General features: G+C 38.7%; 1 long non-coding RNA gene across 5 annotated transcripts in view; it reads right to left on the bottom strand.

The window, feature by feature from the left end:
- Nucleotides 1-247: 247 nt before the first annotated feature.
- The window catches only part of LOC121927970, a 52,381-nt gene continuing 35,965 nt past the window's right edge, over nucleotides 248-16,663 (bottom strand). For 4 of the 5 annotated variants that reach the window (XR_006103412.1, XR_006103411.1, XR_006103409.1 and 1 more), the window contains 2 exons: nucleotides 4,782-4,962; nucleotides 248-637 (listed from right to left, as the gene is read on the bottom strand). This is a non-coding gene — a long non-coding RNA (uncharacterized LOC121927970). Of the gene's footprint in view, nucleotides 638-4,781; nucleotides 4,963-14,589; nucleotides 14,652-16,663 lie in introns of those variants that run through there. The other variant, XR_006103413.1, reaches the window with a different exon arrangement.

The following is a 16,663-nucleotide window of genomic DNA, read 5'->3' as shown; positions in this document are numbered from 1 at the left end:
TCAATCTTCAGATGGATGTAGGAATGGGAGGTCCTTTCCCTTGAGGGAGGCCTAGTGGATGAAAGTCAATCTTCAGATGGATGTAGGAATGGGAGGTCCTTTCCCTTGAGGGAGGCCTAGTGGATGAAAGTCACTCCTCAGATGGATGTAGGAAAGAGAGGCCCTTTACGCTGAGGGAGGCCTGGTGGATGAAAGTCACTCCTCAGAAGGCTGCAGGGAGGACGGTCTAGAGGCAGTTGAAGGTGTTAATGGCTCTCTCGTCCTGAGGAAGGTTCCACTGCAGGCAGGGAGGACGGTCTAGAGGCAGTTGAAGGTGTTAATGGCTCTCTCGTCCTGAGGAAGGTTCCACTGAATTCATTCTTCATCTTTCTTAACTCTCATTTGACCTTTCCTTTTTTTTGCATTGGCTTTCTCTTCTTCACTGGATTAAATTTAGGTATCTGTTATTTGTCTGGAATTGTCTTCATGGTGCCTTTATTTTTCATCCCGACATCCTCTTTAGCAGTTTTTCCATTCTTCATATGGTCATTTTCTTCTTTGACTTCATTTTTCAGGCACTGTGTTTCAACTACTTATCTCTCTGCTGCATATGCCTATAAAGTTTCTTCATCATCAGTGTAAACGGTTTCTTCAATTTCTAATTTTAAGAAATTATTAAAAACAAAAACAATTATTATTAATTAACAAAGTTATTTTCAGTTCTTGCCTTTTCAGAATGACAGTTCTCAATATTTTCCTTGACACTGATTACACCATTCCCTCTTCATTCTCTCTTGTGTATTATATTTTTACAAGGTTGGACAAGCTAGTAAATCTTTCTAGTAGTTATATTGTATGGAAGCATATGAAATTCTGTTCAGCTGAATTCCTGCTTTGACTCTGATCTTCAGAATTATGTGATTATATTCACTGAGTGGCACTGATAACTTGACGAACTAATGTTGTTTCACCCCAGATCACTGCACATGTAACATTTACATCAGTTCTCAATGGTGTTTCTTCCCTTCCCAAGGTGCATGAATGCCATAAATAATGATGATAAGACCTTGCAAAAAGCAATCTTGATATAATGACAATATGTGTTTGGAGGGAACAGAAACTCCCATCTCGTGCAATTACTCTATGCAGGTGATCTGAGTTGTGTGTAACTACTGAACTCCAGATCTAAACCCAAGTAGACATCTGTCTTAGACAAAATGATTTACAGCATCTATAAGCCTTTGAAAAAATAGACCTATTTACTTTAATCATAAGCTTGTTTTCTGCTGCTTCAGAGACCATAACAAGAACCAATGGATTCAGATAACAAGAAAAGAGATTCCACCTAAACGTTAGGAACAACCTCTTTACTGTAAGAAGTGTTTGACAGTGGAATAGACTGCTTCAGACAGTGGTAGACTCTGTTTATTTGGGAGGGGGGTTCTAAAGAGGTTGGATGGGCATCTTTCACGAGTGCTTTAATTGTGTATTCCTGAATGCCAGGGGATTTGATTAGGTGGCCCTTCCAGCCGCTTTGAACTGAGGAGTCTGTGATTCTGTGAGAATGCTATATTGGGATACAGGAAATTGGCAATTAAAGCATATGATTTTTACAAGATAAAAGTAACAGCTCACTTCCATAGATTCAAACTATAGAGTCTGTGTTGAGGTGTAGCCAGGACAAGGGGAAATGGCCAGTGTATAAGCTGATGTATGTCTTCAGTTCTTTTGAATGGTCATCTCTTTACCAGATCTCTTATTTTAGCTTGATAAAATTCATGGGGTCACCATAAGTCAACAGGCACACACAGTTCTTTCACCCCATGTTCTTACTCAGAAACACAAACCCAGTCTGAGGTAGCATGCATCAACATGTGGGGTAGCTAGGATTTGATATAAGATGAGGCAGGCTTTTCTGTCAGCTACTCACCAGTATGGATGTAAAGAATATTCTCCAAAATTCGAAAATTAGTAGAAATATGCCTAATTCGACAATTTCGATAACATTTTAGAGAGAAGAAATTCTGAGCACTTCTCGATCAATGAGTAAGAATTTTTATTTTTAATAATTTTGAAATGAAGTGAAGAGACAAGACTGAGCTGACAATTCGACCTCCAGGACTTGGGTATTTTGCGTAAGAAAAGCTACCATTCATACTGGCTTTTACCAGGGGCTATTTCCTTTGTTAGAGTGATTCCCCCCCATCTTTTCTCACTCACAGCTTTGCTTTGAAATACAAAACAGAACTAAAGGAGGGAGCCTTCTCCTCTTTACATTATGCTCTGCCATTAAAATTCTCACAAAAGAGAAGAAGGAGGTGGGGCTGACAAAGGGAAGTTTGGCAGATGTTTAAAGAACATTCCTCTTCTGAAAAAACCAGAAGGCACACACACACACACAAAAGAAAAAAAAATCTCAACAAATAAACAAGTAATGCTAGAGTTGGGGGACCCTCAAGGACCATCCAGTCCACTTCTGCTATGAAGTAATACATAGGAATACATGGGATCCTAGAGGACATTTAGTCTGACCCCTGTTCAACATCAGGATGGCACTGGAAGATGGGACAAACCGAGGGTTTTCTTGGCATAAAGAGGAGTTTTGCCATGGGATATCTCTGAGGCTGAGAGAGTGTGACCCTCACAAAAGAGAAGGAGGGGCAGGGTGGGGTGCAATGGCAGGAATTCTGCCATGATGGATAAAACCTAGCATTCGAAGGGATTCCAATAGGTCATCCAACCCCTCCCCTTCTACCATGAAGGAATACCTAGGAGTTGGAGTTGAAGCTGAGAGCATGTGACTTGCCCAAGGTCAGCCAGTGAATTTCTAGGGTGAACTGGGAGGCTAGAGTCCTGATCCCAGCTCAGCCATGTAAATCCACAGGGTGACATTGGGTAAGTCACACTCTCTCACTCATGGATATTCTGCACTCTCCTTGCCAATTATTATTATTATTATTATTATTATTATTATTATTGCATGACCTTGGCATCATCATGGGAGAGGTGCAGAGTTGGATCCCATGTATTCCCTCAAAGCAGAAGGGGGTTGGACTGGATGGTCCTTGAGGGTCCCCTCAACTCTACCATTTCTTGTTGGGGCTTCAATCACAGTTTATTTGTTGAGACTGGGCTTCCCCCCCCTTTTGTGTGTGTGCCTTCAGCTTTTTTAAAGCATAGGAATGTTCTTTAAACCTCTGCCAAACTTCCTTTTGACATGGTAATTGAGTTTGAAATGCAAAGTAATTCGCGTAATTATTCGACTTGTCTTTTATTGTCATTCGAGAAATCTGTGAAAAATATTTCGCTAGCTGCTGAAAGGGAGAGAAGAAATCACCTTTTGGAAGGGGGACTTGTGGAACGAATATTTTTTAAAGAAATTCTCATCAAGTTCTCAATGAACGAGAAGAAAAACATGGGTTTCTCAAATCACTACTCACCAGTACATTCATCTTTCTGTGTTAAATGTTCTTTGAAAAAGGATGACTTCCAAGTACACCATTCACAAACAGAAACCAACTAACTCTACAAAAGATTGCATCTGCTATCAGTTTTGGGTATAGATGGTTACATGAATGCCCCATACATAGATGGCTTTAGGTTCTTGATCAAAATGTGCTACTGAGTTCCTTTAAAATCTCACTTCTCTGTATTATTATTATTATTATTATTATTATTATTATGCTTCATTTATATAGCGCTGTAGATTTACACAGCACTGTACATACCAACAATAAAATAGATAAAGTAAATCTGCCCATGGCATACAGTCTAAGAAATAATAGCATAATACATATAAATAATACATAACAGCGCTGTGTAAATTTACAGCGCTTTATAAATAAAGGTTAATAATAATAATAATAATAATAATAACAATAACAACAACAACAATACAGGAAAGGGTACAATAAAGTAAAGCAGGCAACAAATTAAAAACGTCATATAACAAATAATAGTCACTATTTAGGCTATGTCTCAATGCTATGGAATTCTGGGATCTGAAGTTTTGTGAGATATTTAGACATTTCCGGCAGAGAGCTCTGGTTACGTATCCCAGGATACCATTGCATTGAGCTGTGGCACTTAAAGCACTGTCAAACTGCATTATTTCTGCAGTGCAGAGGTAGGCTTAGACTGTTGCTGCGGCTAGGCTCTATCATTTGTGCTTTCTGGATACAGATTAAGCATCAGCCCTTTGTTGAAGAAGACAATATTATATTTTTCCCCTTCAGTTATGCTTATAGCATGTGCACAAAGAGTTCTTTAAGTAGAAAACAGCAGATAAATAAAGGAACTAATTCACTTATTTACTGAATAATTATGAAGAGACTTTCCTGAGCTGGCTGCAATTTGGTTGCCTTTAGGAACATTAGCTCCTTTTGGAGTTAAGAAACTTTAATAATTTCTTATAAATTTACCACAGGGCTATATGTCTCAATTTTTGTGTGGCATCTTGATCAATGCATCTGAGGAATTAGACTAGCCACAGACTAACATAGCTATATATTTGGAATCTTGTTCTAATGAAAGACAAATGGTAAGTGTGATAAAGAGAATTCAAGTATTTTATGACCAATTGTTCTGATCTTATTCTCTGAACAAGTGTTTTTCTTCATAACCGAAAGATACATTCTCTTCTCCTACTTGGTTATTTTAATATTCTCAACTAAAATATCTACAAGCTATATGGTCTCACTTAAGTGGAGATATGCTATCTAATTCTTTGTCAATTCTACTGTGTGTGTGTGTGTGTGTGTGTGTGTGTATTGCAAAATTGTGAACACCAATTTGATACTTACTGCTGGAGAAAGAAAACATCCTTGTATATCAAGGAAATATCTATAACCTACATGAAAGTGGAAGAGCAAAATTGACATGCAGTCCAAGATGTCTTCTTGTTTATACACTTCAGCAAAACGTCCTAATGATAACTTTCCATCAGAGGTCATCCATGATCTATAGGAGCAAGGTGTAACCACTCTGTGGAGTAACAAAGAATAATGGCTATTATGACTTTTGCTAAACAGTACTATCAAAAATGATATCTGAAAAGAAGCAATAATAATTGATAACTGAGCAAATGCTGCCTGGTTTGGTTTCAGTTTCAGAAAAGGAAAGAATTCAGTCCTAGAGAAAAGGACAGGATTACAAACAAAAGAAAGCACCACAGGTCAGCCTTGGCCAGAGGTACCTCTGAGCCTGACATGGAGGTAAATTGATCTATTTATATATATGGATACTTTTACTGAACAGCCCAAACTGTTATGTACTGGATATACTCTGGTATCAATTGACTTCAATTGATAATCAAGGACAGATTTGGGGGTCAAAATTATGGATTTTGATATGCCCATAGACACATTGAATATAAAATCTAGAAGCACATAACAAAGGATGTTAAGGACAAAGCAAAAAAAGCAAAAAGATCCCAAAGAACTTACAAAATTCTGGCAGGCTTAACTATGTTCACCCTCATAGCTGGGTGGATGAGGAGGAAACTACAGTAAATGATGGCTGTGTGCAATGTGTGGGGGAGACAGCAAGGCATGGATGGGGTTAAGAAAATGCACACATGTCAAAAAGGATGTAAAGATGAAGCAAAGAAAATGGTGGCTATGTTAGCAGTAATTATAATCTTTAACTTTGATGTGATAACTTTGCCTGATTTTAACCCAGAAAAGCAGACAAACATACATAAATGTTTTATTCAAATCCTTCAAAGCCCGATTCCTCTAGGATCTCCGTTGAGGGGAAGTACCAAAGAGCCCCATTTTCCTGTCCAGGCATTCAAAAAGGCCAAAAGTGGTCTCACAGTGGAGAGAATAGAGGGGGTTGGTGCTTCTTTTAGGTTCTCCCAAGATGGACTAGACTCTCAACTTTTGCCTCTCTACTCCAAAGAAGGGGATGGTTCCTTTTATGGTAAGAGTTAGGGTACAGTACTTACATTGGCCCATGGATAGGTCGACCAGGTTTTTGGGGTCAATTTTTTGAATAAAATTTCTCTGACTTATACATGAGTATATATGGCTATCTACCATCCTTAGGAAAATAATAATAAAAAACCTACAAAGACTTTTTTAGATTATCTATGAAAATAGAATCTTACCAAATGGGTAAAACACTGGAAAACTTATGTTTCTTCTATATATCCAAGAGACACATAGTTATACCAATTCTGTACTGCCCTCAAATAATTATTTTTAGAAGTTGCTGAATTGCAGCCTTCTAAGAATATATATAAATAATCAATCCCATTAATAATTGCACTGTATTTCAAAAGTCACACATGCTATTATGGGAACCCAGCTTTTTCAAGGTCCTTAGACTCATGTATCTGAGAATGCAAAAGTACTGTATGTGCAGAAAGCATATCCACTTCTTTGGATGGTGTTGTGGAAAACAATATTTTAAGCACATTTTTCCAGCAACAATAATGTGAAGAATGAAGAATGGTTGATATTTCAGCTACCTGCAAAATGGAGGATGGAACATTCATTGGAAAAATTATAGAACTCTGCATGAAAACAGTTCAAAAACAGAAAGAAGGAGCCCAATGAAAAGCAATATAAACACAGTAATAATTTGTACTCTTGGGGAAAGAATAAAATGAGATTTTTTTTAATCTCATGGATTTAAAGCCAGAGGACTGACAGGTCAAGATGTGTTTGGATTTATGCAGCATAATAAAAGTTATGGAGAAGAGATGCTTTACAGAAGTATATTAAGCCTAGTACAGCGTGCCCGTGTCATACGCAGGCGCGCTTTACACGGACTTCAGCTTACACGCTCAAGCCGCGGGGCGCATGCAGGGTGGAAGGGGTGGTGCGTCCCATTCAGTTGAATGGGCGCACACCCATTGCGCGCCGCCGTGCCGCTGTGCACGAGCCCCATTGTTTCCAATGGGGCTTGAGCATAGGCGGAATTTGCCTTACGTGGAGGGATCCGGAACAGATCCTCGCGTAAGGCGAGGGCCGACTGTAATTGCTTTCCTATAGCTGTCTTGAACAAGCTAACATTGAAAGGTAATTTATAAATATAGAAAACAAATAAATAAATAATTAATAAGTGTATTAAGAAAGGTAACCTGAAACTCAAGGAGGATTGCAAGAATTAAAACAAAAGTTCTAACAAAGAGATAAGTAAATATGTATGTACAAGTTAAGTTAAAATGCAATTAAGCTATCTACAGAATTAAAAATGTTTGAAACAAATTGATTAATCTTTAAACCTCTTGTCATGAAACACCCCTCTGGCATAATATGTTTTATCAGGCTTCTCATCATTACTGGACATAGCATATAAGACATTTATTAGCTGGGGGAAAAAAAACTATTGTTTAAATAGATGGTGTTTTAAATGAACCAAATAATATGTCCAGTTTCATGTTGTCAGCTACAGTTGTGAGCTAATGGCCTTATTTCTCACTTTTCAATAAATAGAGCAAACACCCTGTTCTGTCTCCTCCCCACATCCTTTTAAGGCCATGTAAAAAAAATGTCAAAAAGAAGGAGGCACTGGTGCCTTCCTGGACTCCTACAACATATGCAAATCATCATGCTGCCACGTAAGATGTTTTGCAACAGCTAATCTGTAGTACTTCATTTTTCCTCTAATTGAAATAGGACCAGCTGAAAAGGTTACGAAACACAAGCAGTGTGTGCTCTGTTCATTTGTTTGTGACTGGAAGCCACCAGGAAAAAAGAAGTCAAAGTAGCTATGCATCCATGCTTGCCTCCTGTCATTCCTAGAAAAAACCCACTGTTCTGTGGCATGGAAATGCTGAATAATAAACAACCTTTTTAATTTTTTTTTTTAGTGTTCACAGAGACAACGCCTGGTTAAATCCAAATGTCCCTCAGTTATGAACTTAGTATTCAGAATTCAGTTCTAAAGCCAAACTGCTTTCTCTCATTGGGTTTTAAAACAAAACAAAACAAAACAGGTTGTCTTTTAACATTTCCCCACTCCATGCTCCATAGAGTTTGTTCATGAGTTATCTAGACGAGTTATGACTTTCCTGTGGCCGCTTCCTGTATTGTTCCAGTAATGCAAGTCATGGGAAGACCATAATGGGAGAGACATAACATGTGGTTATTTCCTATGCCAACACTATCCCATTTCTAAGGTTGGAGGCCAAAGTGTGGGAAGTTAAACATACGATACTTGCTTTCCCTCAGTGGTGCTGGAGAAGAGTGCTAAGGATTCTGTGGACAGCCAAAAAGACAAACAAATGGGTCCTAGACAGATGAACCCAAAAATCTCCCTGGAAGGCAAGATGACTAAACTGGGTCTATCATACTTTGGTCACATCATGAGAAGGCATGACTCACTGGAAAAAAAATAATTACGCTAGGAAAGATGGAAAGAAGTAGAAAGAGAGGAAGGTCACATGCTAGATGGATGGACTCTATTAATGAGGCCACAGGTATGAAGTTACAGGAACTAAGCAGAGGAGGATGGGGATTCTTGGAGATGTCTCATTCATGGGGTTGTCATGGATTGAGATCGACTCAAGAGCAGTCAACAACAATAATAAACTCCCCTCACATATTATTCTCCTTGTGGCAATAATTTATTTGTAAAAATGTATATATTGTATTCACCTAAATTCCTCCTGATTGCTGCACAGATGCCTGACAAAATTTAGTGGCATCACTAGCAGGCTGCAGAGCACATGCCTTGCACTGGGTGACACCCTAGAATAGGGGTGACACCCAGACAGGCCTTCCCCCTGTACCATACTTCTCCTCACAAGGAAAACGATGGGGCAGCCATGAGGGAGGCTATGTAAGCTCCCCTCCATGCCATCATGTCCATCTCTGCACATGAGGACCGATGGGGCAATGCGGGGAGAGGCTATGTGCACCATCCCTGGAAGCCCTGGCCCCCCCACACTGGATGACACAAGGAACGGGGACTCCACTGAGCAAATTAACACAGTCAAATAGTTGGGAGGGAGGAATGTTACCCTCACTACATTCTGTTTTAATATTATGTATCAGACTAACCTTGTGATTGGTTTGCCGTAGTAATGGGATAGGTTGGAAATGACTCGAAGGAACAACAACGGAAACAGGCCAGGTGGGGAAAAGCTATGGAATAATAACTACCAAAATAGATTGCTTCACTTTCTTTAGTCTTTAGAAACTTCTTGTGGATCAGCTAATGCCTGCTAGTTGCTTGTCCCTGGCTAGGTTCCTGGATTAGGTGGACCTTGAGCTTGATATGATCGAGTAAGGATTTTATCGTATATACTTGACTAAAAGTCGATCTCATGTATAAGTCGAGGGCAGGTTTTGGGGCCAAAATTATGGACTTTTGCTATGACCCCGTGGATAAGTCGAGGGTAAAACTTAGGGGCATATAACAAAAGATCTAAAGGATGAAGCAAAGCAAAACAATGTCAAATAACTTATTAACTCTATGTGCTGACTCTTAAGGCTGGATGGATGAGAAAGTAGAGGGGGTCAGTGCTTCACATATTATACTCTTGCTTTTCATCAGGAGATGGTTCCTTCTTTTAAATAAGAGTTAAGATACAGTATTTACATTGACCCGTGGATAAATCGAGTCAGTTTTTTTTGGGTCAATTTTTTGACCCAAATTTCTAGACTTATACATGAATATATACAGTATACTCAGGAACATATAACACAGATTAATTTCTATTTCACAAATTTAATACACAGGGATGTAGCTTACTGATTCTAGTAATGATTTTTAGTGTATACAGAACTAAATAAATAGAAGCCCTGGAGGCACAGTGGTTAAATGCCTGTACTGCAGCCACTCACTCACAAACCATAAGGTTTCAGGTTCAATACCAGCAAAAGGGCTCATGCTTGACTCAGACTTGCATCCTTCCTAGGTCGCTAAAATGAGTACCCAGATTGTTGGGGGCAATTAGCTTACACTTTGTAAACCACTTAGGGAGTGCTTAAGTGCACTGATAAGTGGTATAGAAATGTACTTGCTATTGCTATAAGTCTGACTGACATCATTCTCTCAAGGAAAAGGAGGACACCATACTTAACACAGAGGTGGCATAGTTTTTGCCTCTTATCTTATAGGTCATAAAGTGCATTCCACCCCATTTGCTGAGTCCAAGGAAATAGAGGTTATTCAATCACTTTGCAGCTGTTCTTCCAGCTATAATTTACTAAACATGTCATGGGATGCTCTACACAGGCTTCTACCTGTAGGTCAGTTCATGTTTGTTCCTACTTATAGCAGGATAATGAATTCAAGGTCATTACCTTTGCCTAAACCTAAGAAATAGTTCACTTTTAAAAAAATTATAGTTTACAGTTGAATAAAAAAATTCTTTCACAATAAAATATTTCATAATGATCAGCCAAAACATAGCACTCTTCTAACTTAGTACCTTTCAATTGGTGAAACAGAACGACTTACCGAAACCTTGCTAAAAGGTCATCATCAGATAATAAAGGGTGAACTCAAAAGGACTCATTCAACCAAAACAGGATTTAACTCATGGACCCTATTTCATAGTGCAATGCTGGGAAATAGCTGATAGAACTGTTATATGAATATTTTTCTAAGTTGGTTTTTATTTTATTTTTAATTTTTATTTTTTGCTAATTGTAGTCTTGCTTCTATTCCATCTAAAAGTGATCTCCAAATATTGCATTCTACTGCATCTAAAAACTGTATGTAAATAAAGCAACAAAAATGTAAACAAGGCCAAATGGATGCAAGGCTTTAGAAAGCAGCCAGATTTTGTATTGTGTGTAATATCTGCATGTGTGCCTTTTTCTTTGTAATGGTATAACTAAAGTTCCTTCCCACACACTCAAAAAATAAAATAAAATTACAGAACTATAGAAGAAGGCAGGAGTTGCCTTTGTAGTTTCCTAGCAATCGTCCTTGTATTACAGTTGTTCTCAGCACTTGGGGAAAAAATTGAATTTCTTAGAATACAGATCAGTACCAATTCAAGGTGTGGGGAGTACTGTTTGAGCACTCATGATTAATTCTCTCTGTTTTGCTTTAATACCTCTTGTTTTCCCTACCACTCTATCCTATCTTGATTTTCCTGGGGTGGCCACAATCAGACTGGGTACCAGGTAGCACACACTGACATTAAAAGGCAAACAAAATCAATACTGGACTACCTTGTATTTATTCTCAACTTTAATGCCATGTAGCCCAGTAATTGCAGCATTATTATTTTATTTAAATATAAGTGTAGCAGTTAATGAAAGTAAAGAAATCCTTCTCATAACTGAATCTACCTGAAAAGGCATCTGTACAGATGTGGTTCAAGAACAGACTTTGGGAAGGCCCCCCCCCCCAATTATTTACCCAGAGATCAAGTCATTTAGAACTGTATCAGCCATTTTGCCCAGGATATAACCTCCAGCATAATGCAAATAACTGGTGCAATCTGCATCACATTTTACATAAAGTCCCTTATGAGTGCCAGTTATGGTTATAGCTCTAAGGGGTGCCTCACCCCAAATTGTAAGATAAGCCTGGAGGTATTACATTTTCCCTCTTTGGAACAGACAAACAAAATGTAACAAATGCAGTTTCCTCTCTTCATAACTTTTTGTTGTTATTGTGTGCGTTCAACTCTAAGGTAAACCTATCATGGGGTTTTCTTGGCAAGAGTTTTTCAGGGCTACGTCTATAATTCATAAATATACCAGTCTACCCAAGATAAAAACACAAAACAATAGATAGACAGAGCAGCAGAATAGGAAAAGATCCATTTAGTTTGTGACTCCTTGCTCCCCACGGATCCTGTATTTTTGGAGAGTGTAGTCAAACTTATACTATAGTTACTATAATAAACTATACTGGATTACTGTAATAAATAACGCAGAGAAATAGATGACAACAACAACAACAACAACAACAACAACAAAGGAAGAACAACATACCTCTTTCATAAGATCTGCTAACTCAAAGGAGAATTAAAACCAAGGGTGGGGATGATCTATGATCAGAAGAAGAATATGCTAAATGATCCAGATGAAATAAAAAGACGATGGAAGCAATACACAGAAGAGCTATATAAAAGAAACAAATACATGGAATGAAGAACCACATGAACCCTGAATTTTGGAAAGCAAGGTGGAAGCAGCACTTAGAAAAATGGGAAAGAATAAATCACCAGCAACAGATGATATCCCAATTGAACTGCTACACATAACACAAACAGAATCAATTCCTGTGCTAACCAAAATATGCCAACAAATATGGAAAACAAAACAGTGGTCAACAGACTGGAAACAATCAATATACATTCCCATCCACAAAAGAGACAGAAAAGGCTTCAGCATTTATACGACTGTTGTATTAATTTTCCATGCAAGCACAATTATGCTCAAATTTCTGTAGCATAGCCTCCAATCATATCTGGAGAGAAAATTGCCAAACGTCCAAGCGGGATTCAGGGAAGGGAAAGGCACTAGGGATCACATTGCAAACATACAATAGATAATAGAGCAAGCTAAAGAATTTTAGAAGAAAATTACTGTGTATACTCAACTAGAAGTATAAGTCGAGGGTAGATTTGTGGGCCACAATTATGGATTTTGCCATGACCCATGGATAAGTCAAGGATAAAACTTGGGGGTTCCTTCAGTGTGTGTATGTGTGCACACAGCAAGAGGGACTCATGAGGCTTTTTGCTTCCACGTTTAAACTTTGGTTTCACCCTTGGCTCCTCAGACAGCAGCGGTCAGTGTAACAGCATTCAGTCACCAAACTCTCTCCCAACCACATGGGGAAATTTGAAAGAGCTGCTATCGCATTACCATACTGACTCATAAATAAGCTGACCGGGGTTTTTGAGGTCAATTTTTGGGCATACATTTTTAGACTTATAGATGAGTATATATGGTAGCATGGGCTTTATAGACTATAACGAGGCCTTTGATTGCATAGATCATGAAAAGCTATGGAATGCTCTTAAAGAAAAGGAAGTGCCGCTACATCTGATAGTCCTAATGAGGAATCTGTACTTAGGACAAGAGGCTACTGTAAGAACAGAAAACAGAGAAACATAATGGTTTCCAAATGGCAAAAGGGACAGGCAAGGGTGCATCAACTTGTATGCAGAAAATATACTTTTATGCCAAAGTAGCAAGGACTGGTACTATATTTCTGGCTACAATTGTTTCTTCCCTTTCTGAAAACCTGCCTAGGGACTGGCAAGCCACTGGCTCAGAGACTAGCACTGGTCCAGGGACCACCACTTTGAGTAGCACTAGTACAGTGTGTCTCTGGCCTGCTTATTTTACTTCCTTTCTTTTGATTATAATGTTTTTATTGTGCTTTATGGTGTGGAGAAAGTCAATGAAGAGGCAGCCTAATTTTAAAAGCCCTGTGACAAGAGTGATCTGTCTTTGGTCTGCCAGCCTGCTGGGCAGAAAATTAGGGGTTGAAAAGAGAATGCTGACCTCCATTCCAATTCAGCTCCACCCATCACCATCATGTAATCAATAGGTTACTCCTGAGGGAATATAGCCTTCAAGAGTAAGAAGGATCCCCACCCTTACTATAGAGGACTGGATGATTTCAGGGTTTTCAGGAAATGTATACAACATGGTTTTTTTTTAATAATAAGTATTTAACATGTTGTGCCCAATGGCTCTGCACAGTATGTTCATTGATGGCTCTCCCCCAAATTACACCTGAAGCCCAAATGTGAACTGTTCAGAAATGATTAGAAATAAAGATTCTTTTCTAAAAGTATCCTACTTAGTTTTGAGAAAGACACACCAGTTAATACAAAGTGAGAATGATTCATGCATTACAGATTACAAGAGGTATTATTGAAAGGAATCTGCCTCCACAGGATTCCATTTTTCCTGCAAGAAAGTCTGCCAAATTCTGCTCAGCAAGTAGCGGGAAAATATATTCCATTGTTTCATTGGCAGCACTTCCCCAACCCAGCAAGAAATATTTAAGTATGCCTGCTAGACAAGATAGTTTTTCCTTGTTAACCTCCTGTGAGCATTGCTGGAGGTATTGGCTACATAAAATTTGGGTCTCACATTGCACAAACAAAATGGTTGTCATGCTAGTCTATATGCAACTGTTTGAGCAGAGTAATATGGAATGGACGAAATACAGTAATTCTAGTATCCAGTAACAAATATAAATAATAATAATAATAATAATAATAATAATAATAATAATAATAATATAATAATAATAATAGGATTTATTTATATACTGCCCCATCACTGGGAATCCGAGGGATAGTGACAGTTCCCTGCCTCAGGCTTCAATCTAAAAAGACACGACACAAAGGAGAAGGGAATGGTTGGGGGGGAGTAGATCAGGTCCAGTATTCTTCTCTCCCTCTGAGCGCCCCTCTCTCTCTCCTCTAAGATGGAGGATGAAGAGAGGGCTTGTCTTTTCCAGGCAGGCCTGGTGGAGCAGCCCTGCCTCTCTCTCACTTAAGATGGAGGATGAAGGAGGGCTTGTCTTCTTCCAGGCAGGCCTGTGGGAGCTAGCCTGCCTCTCTCTCCTCCCTCAATAGCCAACATGGTATACTGGTTTGAGCATTGGCCTCGGACACTGGGAGACCAGGGTTTGAATCCCAGCTCAGCCATGGAAGCCCTTTGGGTGAACTTAGACAAGTCACACAGTCTCACCTTTAGAGGATGGCAATGACACACCTTTGAAGAAACCTGCAAAAAAAACCCCATGATAGGTTCAGTTCGCCTTAGGGTCTCCATAAATCGGAAACAACTTGAAGGCACACAACAATAAACATATACATCTATTAGTTACTTGTGCCCTGAGATCTTTATTAGAGGCTCTACTCAAGAATGTCACTGTGTTCCAAGATGCAAAGAATGGCTATTCACTGAGTAGATATTCTCAGTGAGCAGCCCCATTATAAAATAATTCCTCACACAGAAATCAGCTTGACACCTATCTTAGTATTTTCAGTGCCAGTCAAATACTTTTTTTTCTTTCACGCTTTCAGATTGTATACTCTACTTGGCAGGTGCATCTTACAATGCTTTTATTTGTGTGAAACATTTTAGATCTTCTTGTGTTTGTTGCCTGTAATGGAAAATCTCTACCGATGTAAAATAGTTTATTGTGCTGCTTTTGAGGTTAAACTTTGTATGTTGATATTTGTCTTATAGCTGTTTTTATGTAAGTTGTCATGAGAACAATTTGTTATACGAGACTAGTGAACTGAAGAATGAATGAATAAATAAATGGGTCACAGAAGATAGCAACTGGTCAACAGCTTTCTAATTTCTCTACATACTATGCTCCTCATGTTATGTAAGAGAAAAATCAAGCAATTAACTCTTCTGCCAGAAAGAAAGCAAATTGATGTCACACACAACCATTTCTGTTTTGTTTTTATTTACATCTACTTTGAGATATTATTTGAAACAGACAATCCATATATAAATTTATTTAAAAGATAGATAGATAGATAATCATTAAATATTTGGTATCTGTGTATACAATGAAAGATGCTCCTACCAAGGAAGAGATCCTAGAACGCAACTATTTTAATAAATTTAATTCAAGACTGAAACTGATATTGACTTTCTGTCATGTGAGCATATGTCAAATCATAGAGCTTGGATCAGCTTCTACACTTATCTAACTTGTGCACATGTATGTAATTTTGTGGAGGAGGGTGGCTATTAGTCTATTAAAAATATACATATGGAATTTGTCTTCTCCTGATTGAATTTGCACACCTTCTTTAGGAAAAATAACATGTTGAATTACTTCCTGTCTGAGAACATCTTCCCCCATCTCAGTTGCCATGGGGAACAGCTGTGGATAAAAGTGAAAAGAGGTTCACACCCACATGCTCTGATACTTATCCAGTCATCCCAGAAGTAGAGCTTGTAGAAAATATGATAGGGATCATGGCATAGCTCCCTACTAGGGAATTAAGATGATAAATGCCAACAAAATTGAAAAAAATATGGTTGCTGGGAATAAGCAGCTATCAGAATGTGAAGTCGAAGGCTTTCATGGCCAACATCCATAGTTTTTGTGGGTTTATCAGGCATGTGATCTTGTTCAAGAAGAGTTTCTTCCTGACGTTTCACCAGCATCTGTAAGATAGCAGTCACTGATGCTGGCGAAACGTCAGGAAGAAACTCTTCCAGAACATGGTCACATAGCCCGAAAAACCCACAAAAAAACTATAGCTATCAGAATGTTTAGGGAAATCCCAAACATACAGAAATGGAAAAGAATGCCAGAATCCTAGGGCAATTCACACTACAAAATAACCTGGTTTAGAAACAGGCTATTTGTGTGGTGTTCATACTCACCCTGACTGCACTCTGTGCAGTTTGGTGGGGGAAGCGAGAAAAAAACACTTAAACACCCCCGTTCAAAAGGTCCTTACCACGTCTTTTTTTGGTGCCACAATGATCAGATTTCAGTAGTGAGAAATGCTACTGGGACAATCCAAAGTGTGGAACATTTCCAGAAATGGAGGCACCTCATTTGGAAATGATTCAACGCCAGTGGGAATGCCGAACTAGGATTAAATGCCATGGAGAGATCCAAGCATTTAAATTGTAGTGGGAATGGTGACAAAATTGTGTCATGGAGGAGATCCAGATCTCCCCAAGGCAAAAAGGCAAGTGTATGTGCCCCTAGATCAGCTACTACTTCATATATCGCATAACTAAATAACATTCCTGGG

Source organism: Sceloporus undulatus, chromosome 4 (genome assembly GCF_019175285.1).
Source record: "Sceloporus undulatus isolate JIND9_A2432 ecotype Alabama chromosome 4, SceUnd_v1.1, whole genome shotgun sequence".
NCBI classification, from domain to species: domain Eukaryota; kingdom Metazoa; phylum Chordata; class Lepidosauria; order Squamata; family Phrynosomatidae; genus Sceloporus; species Sceloporus undulatus.
Note: the sequence above shows the minus strand (reverse complement) of the source record. Positions and strands in the feature narration are given on the sequence as shown.